Consider the following 13,517-nt stretch of genomic DNA (forward strand, 5'->3'; position numbering starts at 1 on the left):
GTCTGGCTTCCGAGCCAAACACAGCACCGAGACCGCCCTCATCGCAGCAACAGACGACATTCGAACACTACTGGACAACTGAGACACAGTCGCCCTTATCCTCCTTGACCTCTCCGCAGCCTTCGACACAGTCTGCCACAGCACCCTGATACAACGCCTCAGAAACATCGGAATTCAAGGAAAAGCATTGGACTGGATCATTTCGTTCCTCGCTGGAAGAACTCAGAGAGTCCGCATCCCCCCTTTTAAGTCAGAGGCCTCCGAAGTCATCTGCGGCGTCCCGCAAGGATCATCACTCAGCCCCACCCTCTTCAACGTCTACATGAGCCCCCTCGCAACCATCGCACGTCAACACAACCTCAACATCATCTCCTACGCTGATGACACTCAGCTGATCCTCTCACTCACCAAAGACCCAACCACCACCAAAACCAACCTACACGAAGGGATGAAAGAAGTAGCCGAGTGGATGAAGCACAGCCGTCTGAAACTGAACTCGGACAAAACGGAAGTCCTCATCTTAGGCTCATCCCCTTTCGCCTGGGACGACTCTTGGTGGCCAACGGCCCTAGGAAAAGCCCCCATAACGACGGACCACGCACGGAACCTGGGCATCATCCTGGACTCCTCACTCTCGATGACCAGACAAGTCAACGCCGTCTCATCCTCATGCTTCAACATCCTACGCATGCTCAAAAAAACATTTCACTGGATCCCCACCGAAACAAGAAAAACGGTACCCCACGCACTGGTTACAAGCCGTCTGGACTACGGAAACACCCTTTACGCCGGTTCCACCGCGAAACTACAGAAAAAACTCCAACGCATCCAAAATGCTTCAGCCAGACTCATACTAGACATCCCCCGCACAGACCACATTTCCGCTCACCTGAAAGACCTTCACTGGCTCCCCGTCAACAAGAGAATAACGTTCCGTCTCCTCACCCACGCACACAAAGCCCTATACGAACTTGGACCTGATTGTCTCAACACGCGCCTTTCCTTTTACACCCCCACCCGCCAGCTGCGTTCGTCCAACCAAGCCCTCGCCGCAGTTCCGCGCATTCACAAAGCCACCATGGGAGGAAGATCCTTCTCCTACTTAGCGGCCAAGACCTGGAATTCCCTTCCCATCCACCTCCGCCTTACTCAAAACCACCTAGCCTTCAGAAAACAACTTAAAACATGGATATTCGATAAGTAAACCTCCCCCCCCTTCCTCAAGCGCCTTGAGACCCTATGGGTATGTAGTGCGCTATATAAATTCTGACTTGACTTGACTTGACTCACCACCATGTGGCAGACTGCTATAAATTCTGGTGTTGACAATTAAGTGTGGGTGCGGCTCAAAATAGGCATTGATTTGCCATGGTGCAAACTCTTTGTCAATCTGCTACTGTTTTTATTCAATTTAATACAACCCGAAAAAAGTGCAAATTCATTTGAACTATTTTTAACACTTAGGCATTTTCACAAAAACAGGCTCAGAAATGGTTCGCCTTAAAGTTCAGGAGCATAACAGGAGGCATTTAAATATTCTCAACGAAACACAGTTTAAGACAAACGCAGCTTCCGGGTGAAGACAATGCCTTTAGTTTTTACATATTCACGGGACTCCTTTATATTTGTTCGATTTGTAAACTAAACGTTTCCGTTTCGGCTGCCAGATGTGTTTCCCAATTCGAGCACAGGGATTAGGCGGCAGGTACAATGTGAGCCATTTAAAACGTAACTTCATAAGGCACGGACGGGGTTCGAACCCGTGATCTTCGGTTTACGAGACCGACGCCTTACCACTTGGCCACCGCGCCGCCATTAATGCTTGATCCAGTACAATCAGATTTCACAACAGCTTAAAGCTCATTAAGTACCATCACCCATGGACCCAGCGAGTGACTTTGGTCTTCTCCCCAGGGACCAAGCATTAACAAGATAATAACAAGTGCGGCCGCGAAAGTTAAAGCAACGCGCTTATTTTCCTTCCCAGTTTACATCTTTGCATTTCTTGCTCATATATTAACCTGAGACGTCCTACAAAACTCTAACAATTCACCTCACCATGATCTTCATAAACACATTATTATTCCAGGACTGACGGATCCAGTTAAATTAATTGTTAGATCCAGTTAAATTAATTGTTATTGTTGCAACCAAAAGGTGTTTTCTAGCCTCTTCAAAGTTCAAGGAACGAACGAGAACAGGCGGAAATGGAAGAGTCGGGTGCAGGCCAGGGTCTTCCAACGGGGTTGATAGGCCTTTTTGTTTTGGGCTTATGAAAGTTTTGATTTGTCCTTCATTGGTGCCCTGGTGCAGGCTTGATTGGGAAGAGAAGGTATTCTCTAGCCTTGCATGTCTAGTTAGAGGGCAAGGGGCAAGACCAGTCTAAGGTGCCTGACTTGTTGTGAAATCACATGCATTTTTAAGGGTGTAGTATATAGCTGGTGGTGCACTTTGAAGCACACTGTCACACATATATTATATTAATACATCATTGTGTGCCATATAATTCACTTTACAGAAAGCGCACACTGCAGTCACCCATATCCAGGTTAGACACACATTTAAAAGATTCTTTATTGCTCACTCACCTTCCGAACTCCATTATGATTAGTTTGGGTTGCTGCCACAGCTCGTGCGCCCCTACCTCCTGGGCTTATGTAACAAATAGGACTATTTCCATACTTGACATTATGATTTCTGCAATTAGTCAGGGGCTCGTGTATGAAAAAAAGGAAAGGGGTATCCCCGACTAGAGTTCCTAATTTCGGGATATATAACCGTGTGTCAATACAATAATTAGGAACAAGGTTATAAGGCGGACATTTACTGACAGGAAAATAGGAACACTAAATCATAAACAGAGTGCACGGTACAGATAAGGTTTGTGCATTTTTATTGAACAATAATTTATAAAAGAAAGGAAAAAACAGTATTTTTTACATTTATTATATTTTGATCTCCTTTATATTATACATTCTGCAACGGCATGAGATTGTGCGTATTTGTTTCTCTATGCAGATTATTTATACTTTACAGTTTTGATACTGTATAGATGATTATATTAAAAAACATGGCTAAAGATTTGATTACTATTACTACGCGCGTTTCGGCTGTTTAGGCTTCATCAGGAAGCCATGATGAATTGTTCTGAAGTACAATCAACAAACAATTATTCTAGGGTTCAAGGGAAGTGTTTAAAGACCTGAGCACAGTTATACCCTCCACACAAGTATTTAAGAACGACAAATAACTGTGGGTCTAATAGTGAACTCAAAACATGCTATGTGATGCTGGCTATGTGTCTGCTACTACTATAGAGATAGAAGACAGACTGGACAGTTAACCACTGTGAAAAATGTCCATCAGTTACGCGTTTTTGGGCACCCAGTACATCATTTGGTCTACTCCACAGTAGTTTGGCCACCACTCTATCCCTCAGTTCGCGCAATCTTACACCACTGGAAGAGAAGGTACTGAACCGAGGCCTAGGTTTTGTGAGCACCAATGCAGGCGACCCCTTTTTGACACAGATTGAGATGTCGAAATTCTTCCGTAAAGTGAGACTACACTTCTTTTTCTCGAAGGCAGAATCAACTGATATTTACCCTGAGAATACAGGACTCAAGAAACCATCTACTTTCAGTCCCCCAACAGCTATGGTTCCTGCGAAGGTAGTTACTTTTGAAGAAGCCGTACAGCATGATATACAAGAACTTTTCAGACAATCGCACAATCCTTTTGTGAATATCTCAAAACTTAAACAGGAAGCCCTCAAAGATCTGGCTAATGATCGTTCCATCACTATCAAATCAGCCGACAAGGGGGGTGCAACAGTCCTACTGGATACATCCACCTACAGAGAGGAGTGTCTACGCCAATTGGGAGACACACACTCTTACCAGCTACTAGCAGCAGACCCTACGCCAAGATTGAAAATAACTATTGGGCACATTGTGGAAGAGGCACTAGCAGAAGGCTGGATAACGACCAAAGAAGCAGCCTACCTGACTACTCAACATCCGGTCACACCATACTTCTATGTCCTGCCAAAGATCCACAAGGCAAGGAGACCACCACCAGGAAGACCTATTATCTCAGGGATAGCTTTTCTATACATTTGTATACATTTGAAACAAGGTGGCCTCTGTAATTGGCATGCCTTCAGGGATGGTGATTGTGATGGCATATGCTCTCACATAATGAAGACCAAACAGATGGACAAAGGTGATCCGCTTGTATAAAACAGATACCAGTTTTGAATTGGAAGATAATGACATAGAAAACTGGAATGAAACCCCAAGAGGCAACTAAGTAAAAAATATATATAGAAAAAATGGAAAGATAGAAAGAAAAGAGTGCTCACCAGAGACTGATAGATGTAGCGTCCTGCGATGTTGACACAGGAGTAGTGGGTAAGATGTTTTAGGTTGCCAGTGGTGAAAAGTAGTACTCTAGTGGAATGATACAATGGGTTATTTATTATGGTTGGAACATGGGATGAAAACACAGTAAAAATGTATGACTGTGAGATATAATAACGAGGAGTACCTATGTGTGGACAGGATCGATGGTGACCCTTAGTGATATGGTTGTAAGTAAATGACCATCGTCGCAATAGGCATGGAACTATGGAAGGCATGGGAAATTAAAATGCATGATTAAAAATTCTTGAACAATACAGTCACATTTATGGACAAAAAGTGTGCTGGGAATGAAAAGGGGGGGGCAACATTGGGATCCAAATATGTACCGATGGTGGAATGCATTGTTATAGTTACTTAAAAAGATTTGCAATACCTATCTATAGGTTGCGCTGCATCCTCCAATGAAAGAGTCTCTGGGTCTTAAGTTCTGGGGATGGTCGGGTGGCGGTGAAGGAGCTAGTCAGCTATTTCTCTGAAAATGAGAAATGGTGCCCGATCAATATGACCAAGAATTGAAAAGAGAGACTAATGATGGTATTGGTAGGGACAAAACGGAACGGGCATACCTCTTGCTGACGTCCGATATATGCCCCAATGACGGATTCTGTCTACTTGCGGTGGGTAGATTCGTAGCATAGGGTCCAAGACTCTCGTGGAGTTAATCTGGGGGCAGGATGGAACAGTTAGAGTTAACCAACCATAAAAAGAGAGAGGTTCTATGCGGATGGATAAGGGGCTGGGATAAGTGAGAACCACGGGTATGTACCTGATAGGGCGGTCCGGCGTGCTTCCCAATCGCGGGTGCTGGCTAGTTCGCGTGCCGGCCGCTAATCAAGGAAAGAGGAAAAAGGGCCATTACAGGTTGTTCTATTGGTGCACCGAATGTGTGCGCACAAATCAACGGATGTGTACCTGGTCAAGGAGTCTGGCGTGCCTTCCAATCGTGGCTTCTGGCAGATTCGCGTCCCGGTTGCTGTTAGAGAAGGGAAACAGCAATTCCAGGTTGTTCCTTTTGTATACGAGTTGCGCGCGCATAAAGGCGGAAGGTCAAAGTGAGCAGAATTTGAACCCGGAACTACAAAGAGTTCTCTTTGAAGGGTTCGAAGTAACGTGGCGGCCATATTGGAGAGGGATATAAGTACTTGTAGTTTTATAGAGATGAGAACGGCAATGTGCTCTTGTTCTCTATGCGGCGATTATTGTAACGTTACGGCCAAGTTAAAAAGAGTTGTGAATACTATTTATATGGCGAATGAGCAGAATTTGAACCTGGAACTACAAAGAGTTCTCTTTGAAGGGTTCGAAGTAACGTGGCGGCCATATTGGAGAGGGATATAAGTACTTGTAGTTTTATAGAGATGAGAACGGCAATGTGCTCTTGTTCTCTATGCGGCGATTATTGTAACGTTACGGCCAAGTTAAAAAGAGTTGTGAATACTAATTATATGGCGAATAATACAATTGGCACTGTGTTATTGTGTGTCTATATGACGGATGATGTGTATAATAAAAACAAGTAATGTATATGAAAAAACATTGAGCATAACTGTTATGTCGATGTGTCGACCCAAATTACTGAAAAATGTCAGTGAAAGGTCACAGCGGCCAATGTTGGAAGATTGTAAAACATGATAGCCAATATGGATGACTTAGGAGTGCCAAATGTTAGGGATGGGATAAACAATATTTTGTCTTTTTCCTATTGAAATTCTTGGTTCTATGGTGCAGTTATGGCTCCCTGGGTTGACATGGCTATCTATGTGGTCCACAACATATTTTCAGAATGTGGACTGAAAGTGTTCCACATCATAATATAGTGGTGTCGATATACAGATGTTGAGGGAACCCCGATGGATACATTAACCATAATTGTATTTGAGTACCTGTTCCCAAGGTATTTCGTTATTTAACCCTTTTGTATAGGTGTCCAGAGAAAAAATCCAGTACACTTCTCTGCATTTGCGTATCTGAGTACTCAAAGTGCCTGAGGATTTACGTATTTTTTCCAAGATATACCACCGTATGTCACTGGGGTGGTGTTGGGCCTCTTTGAAATGTTTAACTAGAGGTGCTTGGATTTTCCCCATGCGTATGGCCGATCTGTGTTCAGATAGACGGGTGGACATCATGCGGGCGGTTTCCCCCACATAGCCCAGGTTGCATGGACAGAGCAGTAAGTAAACCACATTTGTGGTTTTGCAGTTCGTCATGGTTTGGGACGTGAGAGTTCTGGTGTTGAAAGTCCACTGTTTAGTTTCAATGGCTGAGTCACATGCAATACATGTGGAGCATTTGAAATTGCCCACAACCGGTTTCATATCGCTAATAGATCTTTGTACGGGTTCGGTGTTTTTTTGTTCCATTCTTGACCGTACGATCAAGTCTTTAAGGTTCTTATTCTTTCTATAGGCGAAAACTGGTTTGGGTAGCTGATGTTCCTTGGGTTTTGTGGCATTCAATATATGCCAGTTGGAAAAAACTATGTGCTGGAGTTTTGCGTTCATAGTGGAATGCCTAGTGACAAAAACCATTTTATGACTAGGTTCTTTGATCTGTGGTGTTAAAAGATGTTGTCTGTCAAAGAACCTAACCCTTTTGTAGGATTCACGAATTAGGCGCTTGGGGTAGCCTCGCGATATGAATTTGCTTTTCATTTCTTCTGCTCTAGTGTCAAAGTCTGTGAGTGAGGTACAGTTCCTTCGAACTCGAAGGAATTGCCCAAATGGAATGCTTGATTTTTGAGCCAGCGGATGATAGCTGGTATAGTGTAGTAATGTATTGCGAGCGGTAGGCTTCACAAACAGATCTACAGTTAGTTGGCAGTCCTTGCTAGAGATGCTGATGTCCAGGAATTCTACACATGTTTGGCTGGTTGTAGCTGTGAAGAGAATGTTCTGATCACAGAGGTTTAGCCATGACACAAAAGTATGAACGGATTCTGTTTCTGAGGACCAAATGAAAAAGACATCATCAATAAAGCGAGACCATGATGTAACAGACTCGCTAAAAGGGGCAACATCATTATAGATGAATTTGGATTCATATGAGGCCATGTATATATTCGCCACAGTGGGCGCACATGAACCCCCCATGCTTACACCCTCAAAAAAGATCCGACTAAACGAGTGCAGTCTATGATTCTAGACTTGACTACGAAAGCACTCAATGATGACATCATTTGTGATAAGGAATGGCAATTCCTTAACGTAAATCAACCCAAGATGGCTGCGATATATGGAGTCCCCAAGATCCATAAAAACAGCACGGATCCACCCTATAGACCCATAGTCACCACCATTGGGTCTAGTACGGAACCCTTGTCCAAATACCTGGATACCATTTTAAGACCGTACATCTCGAGGATTCCGTCGTACATAAAAGACACGAGGGACATCATTAACACAGTAGAAAAATTGCCCTTCAATTCAGAAACACAATGGCTGGTCACCATGGACATTGAGGCTCTATATTCGAACATCCCGCAATCAGGAGCAATCATAGCTGTATCCTGGTTTATAGTGTGGAAAAGTAAATTTTGCCATGTTCTGTGTCCCTATGTGTCCCCCATCTTATGTTGTATGTGCATGATTAATATGCATATGTATTCCCCATGATCGATTAAAGACGCAATTACAGTTGTGTCCATCTCTAGTATGCCAGTTTCCAGTTCTCGTGAAAGCTACGAGTATTAGGCCTATGTAAAGCTACGTTGCCACGTTTCTCAGTGTGCACGTTATTTCATTGTAAAGTCCCCGTTTCTAGGCCTCAAAAGGGCCCGGACTCAGATTCAGCTCCTGTCTCCTGAACCCTCTCCGAGGAGCGATACAGCCCCCACCTGTATCCCTGACCCTTCACTTACTTCCTGCCTCACAGTGCCCGGCTCGGCCTGGCTCTGCCTGCCAGTCTGCCAAGAGTATGTTATGATTCTAGTTATCAGTCCAGCTCTCCTTCTCTGCATTCCTAAGCTACTGAATCGCATCAATAGTTTCAGTCATCGTCTAGCCTTTACGTCTCCATGTAAGAGAAATACTGTATTTATGGTCATTTAATATTCCTCAACACACACTACATGTAGAATAATGCATGCACCAGTCTTAGTGTCTGTTAGCCTTTGCCCTGATAACTTTTGGATTCTATCAACATGTTCTCTAAACATCAGATACTAGATAGTGTTTAGGTACATGTCGCTCTGACTCTCCAGACTTTCGTCTCACCTTCTAGCTCAGAAGTCATAGCCCCCAGCTTCTCCCTAGTTACACGTCATTGCCAGCTTGCGCGCACCACTAGGTTAGAGGTCCCGGCTCCTTAGGTAGCCCCCTCCATGTTTCCGCCCCATTTATGACATATTCTGTTACGTCTACATCACATGTCTATGTACACGCCTCTTGTTACACCTACTTTCACCCTTATCTTTCGCGACTGCTACAGGCCCTGCCCACTGTTACGCCTACTGTATGTACTGTAATGCAATTGTTTTAACTATATATACTTGTGTACTGTTATTAAAAGCCAGCGCGCTCATTCCAGATCCTGCCCGACAGCTGTCGGGGCCCCCCTGTTGGCTAGCCATCCCAGATCTTCCCCGTGCAGGTTGTCCTGTTCCTGTCCTTTATGCTGTATTAAACCTGCAAACTCCTACTACCTCGAATCTTGACTCTTATTTATTGAGCTATCTGTTATTGTTATATCCAGTCAAAAATAGAGGTATTATTTATTTATTTACCACATAATGGCGCCCGAATAGGGACTTGCCCTTTCCCCACGCGCCGGACAAGCCACGCAAGCCCCCTGATCCTCTGCAGCCGTGACGGAACCATACCGTGCACGTGCAGATATTTCTGCTTCAAGTATCCCTCAGGCCCACGGAGGAGACGGAGGTTGCGGTCCAGCATCCAGACGAGGCGGTGGAGGAACGCGCCGAGTCCCGACCAGAGCCCAAGCCGAGAGTCCAAGGTCCGAGGTATCCGGAGGCCCACCCGTAACAGAAGTCCGAAGTTCGTCCGTCCGGCGTCGTAGCAGTCCAGTCCAGTCCGAGGCCTTCCGTTCTTGCTGCCCGGTGAGTACCGTTGCTGGGGTAGTATCTAGACAGGGTCAATTGCATTGTCTCTGGTCCGTGGGTTTGGGTACGCAGATCCAACACGAAGTGTCCACTTAGGTGGATGCGGGTCCTGACGTGTCTCTTTATGAGACCGGTAAGTTTCGTACTGTTTTAGCAGTGCATCTAGTTTCTGTTCTAGTCCGTTCTGTTCTCGAGAAATTCATGTATTCTGTTTTCAGTATTCCAGGTAGTGTTTTGTCCGAACTGTTAATTTAAATGTCATTCATGTATTTCAATGTCGTGGTATGAAAGTGGTGTAATCATCGTGTTCATTGTGTATTGTATTGTGTCTAGACTCCAGCCCAGTCATGCCATTGTTTTCCAAGTTACGTCTGTTAAAAACTAGAAAAGGTCTGTTAGAAGAAGCAGTTCCTGTCCCGCCTAGGGACAGTCCAGGTCATTTTATGTATCAAAAGCATGGCATAAGTGCCATATTGTATCTAGATTTGTGGGTGGAGTACACCAAACAGTTAGAAGAAAAGTATAGATGGCCCGTATCGGGTACATGGGATGCCGAGTGCATCATGCGAGTAGAAGAAGTATTATGGAAAAAGAAAGCCAGACAGTCACAGAAAGATGCCATCGAGTTATGGCGCAAAGAATCTCATAAAAGAACCGAAAAAGAAATCAGAAAGTCAGAATTAAGTAGAGAATCCTTAGAAAGAGCCCAAGAAAGGGAATTAATCGAAATAGGTGAACGAGTTAAAACCGAACAGTCAGACAGACAGAGGAATGTCCTCATTAAGGGTATGTATCCTCTTCTTGCCGAGGGCTTGCCAAAAGCAACCCCGGAGGCATCCAGTAATTTTCCGCCACCCTTAGTTCCGACCAAGCTACGTCACAAACAGACCGCAGCTGATATTTTTCTCTCGTCCTATTTGGACGACACAGTCCCAGAATATGCAAATCCTGTTCCACCAGCTCCTGTAAATAATGTAATTCATGGTCCTCCAGCCACCGGGGCACCTGTTACAACACCTGTTACGGTACCCCCGGTCCAGCCCGTAGTACAAATTCCCGCTACTTCAGTCACTCTGCCAGCACGAAGAGTATCAGTCGACGATTCCAGTATAGGGGCCGCGGGAGGAGGTCCTCCTGGTACCCCGCCGCCAAGTAGACGTTTAGGAGCAGTCGAGTTACATGAACGTGCGTTACAGCGTACGCCCAAATATAAGACTATTGCAGAAATCAGGCGACTTCTTACTGAATGCTGTTATGATCCAGTCCCAGGCGAGGATAGTATGGTTATATATTCCGTACGTATAAGACAGGTGTCCGAGTATTTGGTCACCCTACCGAATATGAAAGAGGATCTAGACAGAATGTATCGTTTCATTCGTACAGGAGACGATCCAGAAAGTATTGCTGAAGTCATGTCTCTCAGAAAATCTGAGATCCAGTTCATGCTGTTAAAGTTTCTGATCAATTGTTTAATACGGGAACAAGATTCCCCGACTAAAGATCCGACCGAAATGAAAGTTCTGACAAGGTGGAGTGATAATATAGCCGAGGGTAAGCACAAGACACTCAATAGTATTGAGAGTATGTACAAGAAAATACGTAAAGAAATAATAAGGTTACACGAACAACGCAAAGAAGCACAAGTAAGCGAGAAAGAAAATGACTCTTCTACTGAAGAGGTAGACGACGAGAATCCCGCCAGAACAGCGTATGTGGGTAAATCTAGAATTCCAGACCGACATTTACGCCTAGAACACAAGAAAGTCTTTCATCTTCCAGCACCGGAACAAGGTTCTCTAGAACAAGTATTTCAAGCTACCGATCAAATTCTGAAATCACGAATCGGTTATAGTGAATTAGGTACTATGCATGAACAAGAACTAGCCCGATCAGCAGTCCGATGGATTACTGATTCTACCACTTTTCCAGACGAAATAGTGGCACAAATGTTTCTGAAACTGCCCCCAGCCGAGCAGCGACTGGTGGGTATGTATATGATCCAACACCTCATTACACTGTATGAGGGTCAACATTCTGATCCAGGTCCGTTACATGATATCCTGAACGAGCTACTCCAGTATAGATGGAAAGGTTTAGGTACCGATTTAATTAGTGTCATTCTAGAACAGCGCCACAAATATAGAACGTTTCTGAATCCGCATTTTGTTCATGTCTCGCCTCCAGAAAGTAAACCGTTTTACATAGACAGACAGCATCCGTTACGAGAAGTACACCCAGTTAGGACACCAGATGGTGAAATGCAACGAGTATTTGTTTACACCCCAGTTACCAAGATGGAACTCTTAGAAATGAAGAAATTAATTCCCTGTCATGACAAAGATCCAGCAGGGTTCCACCGAGAATTAAAAGACATGCTCCGTATGGGAGAATACACGTATCCAGATATTATTAAAATGCTAAAAGTCCTGTTGCCTGCGGGCATATACGAAAAACTCAAGGAAAAGGATTGGGAGGTGGGAGAGAAAAAGATCGATTGGACAGCTCTAGAAGCTGAAGATAAGATACGTGTACCAGGTACCGGTCTTGGAGACAAATGTAAAGAATTACCAGAATTATTAATACAAGTTTTACCTAGATTATTAGCCACTAAAAAGGAAGACTGGGATGCAATCTCAGCCTGTAAACAGAAACAAGACGAAGACACTAGTGATTTTTATTCCAGATTTGAGAAATGTTTTATAATAAACAGTGGTTTGAAGACGAGTAGCGAGTCATACCCTCATCTTTTTGTTACTAAATTAGTCAAGAATTCAAGTCCACAAGTTAAAAATCGAGTTTTGAAAGTCGAAAGTACTTGGCAAGCTAGTACCCCGTCCCAAATGCTCCAGATGCTCCAGTATCACCAGAATAGAATCAGAGAAGAGCAAGAACACGAGAGAAGACGTATGAAAGACACGAAAATGAAAGTACTAGTTGCACAATCTGTTCCACAGGACAGTCAGAAGAGGGGTCCGAATCAAGCCAGTCATCCTGCAACTCCCGTTAAAGGGACATGCAATTATTGTAAACAGCCAGGTCATTTTATAAACGAGTGTGCAGTTCTGAAACACAACATAGCCACTGGTAAAACTAAAGAAAGACCACGTCCGCCTAGACAAGAACAAGTTTCACAGACTTCTCAGCCACAGAATGCACAACAGACAGTTCCAGCACCGCAGCCTATTGCTGCAACACAGCATGTTACACAGCAGATGTACCAGTATGCACAGTCAGAGTATCCAGAGTATCAAGCGTATTCATGAAATAGCCTAGAGAGGGAGGTAGGCTTGCCTCTCATCGAGATTCCTGTAGATCAAGAAGGTCCCTATGTACATAGTCAAGTATTAGGGAAAGACAGAAAGTTTCTGATTGATACAGGGGCAAGTAGGACTACCATTAGTTACGACGAGGTTCCAGGGGCTCCGCTCTCAGGCTCTAGAAATGTTTCCCTTGGATTTTCAGGAAAGCCTATTGTAAACGAGATATCAAAGCCAGTTACTCTAGAAGTAGGTCCATTGTCCCGAACTACTGATCTACTGCTTACGAAGTCATGTCCAGAAAATTTGTTAGGCATTAAGACACTGAAAGAATTAGGTGCAGTTATTTGCTGTTCCCCAGAGGGAATACGTTTGTTTTTACGTGACTTCAAGGGTCACTATGTTTTACGAGATTTTGATCCGAGATTGTCTAATGTTCCGCAGCATCTATGGGCGCAAGGTCCAACTGATGTTGGTTTCATGCAAATCACACCCCATCGTGTGACTCTCAAGCAAGGTATAGTCTTGCCACGAATCAGACAGTACAGATTGCCACCTGAGGCTGTAGCAGCCTTATCCAAAATTATTGACGAGCTCATTGCTCAAGGAGTAGTTGTAGAAACTGACTCCAATGTATGTAATTCTCCTATCATTCCAGTCATGAAACGTACTGATCCAAATGCACCCCCAGTATATCGATTAGTGATTGATCTTCGAGAACTCAATAAATGTATCATTCCCCAGTACCCAGTTGTTCCAGATATCTCATCTCTATTG

The 13,517-nt window shown here is 44.1% G+C and overlaps 1 non-coding gene across 1 annotated transcript; it reads right to left on the reverse strand.

Annotated features, from left to right (window-relative positions):
• Positions 1-1,739: 1,739 nt before the first annotated feature.
• TRNAT-CGU (transfer RNA threonine (anticodon CGU)) lies at positions 1,740-1,811 on the reverse strand. Its single transcript has one exon. It is a non-coding gene; the product is annotated as a tRNA-Thr (tRNA).
• Between the last annotated feature and the right edge of the window lie 11,706 nt (positions 1,812-13,517).

This window comes from Lissotriton helveticus, chromosome 9 (assembly GCF_964261635.1).
Source record: "Lissotriton helveticus chromosome 9, aLisHel1.1, whole genome shotgun sequence".
In the NCBI taxonomy this organism is placed as follows: Eukaryota; Metazoa; Chordata; class Amphibia; order Caudata; family Salamandridae; genus Lissotriton; species Lissotriton helveticus.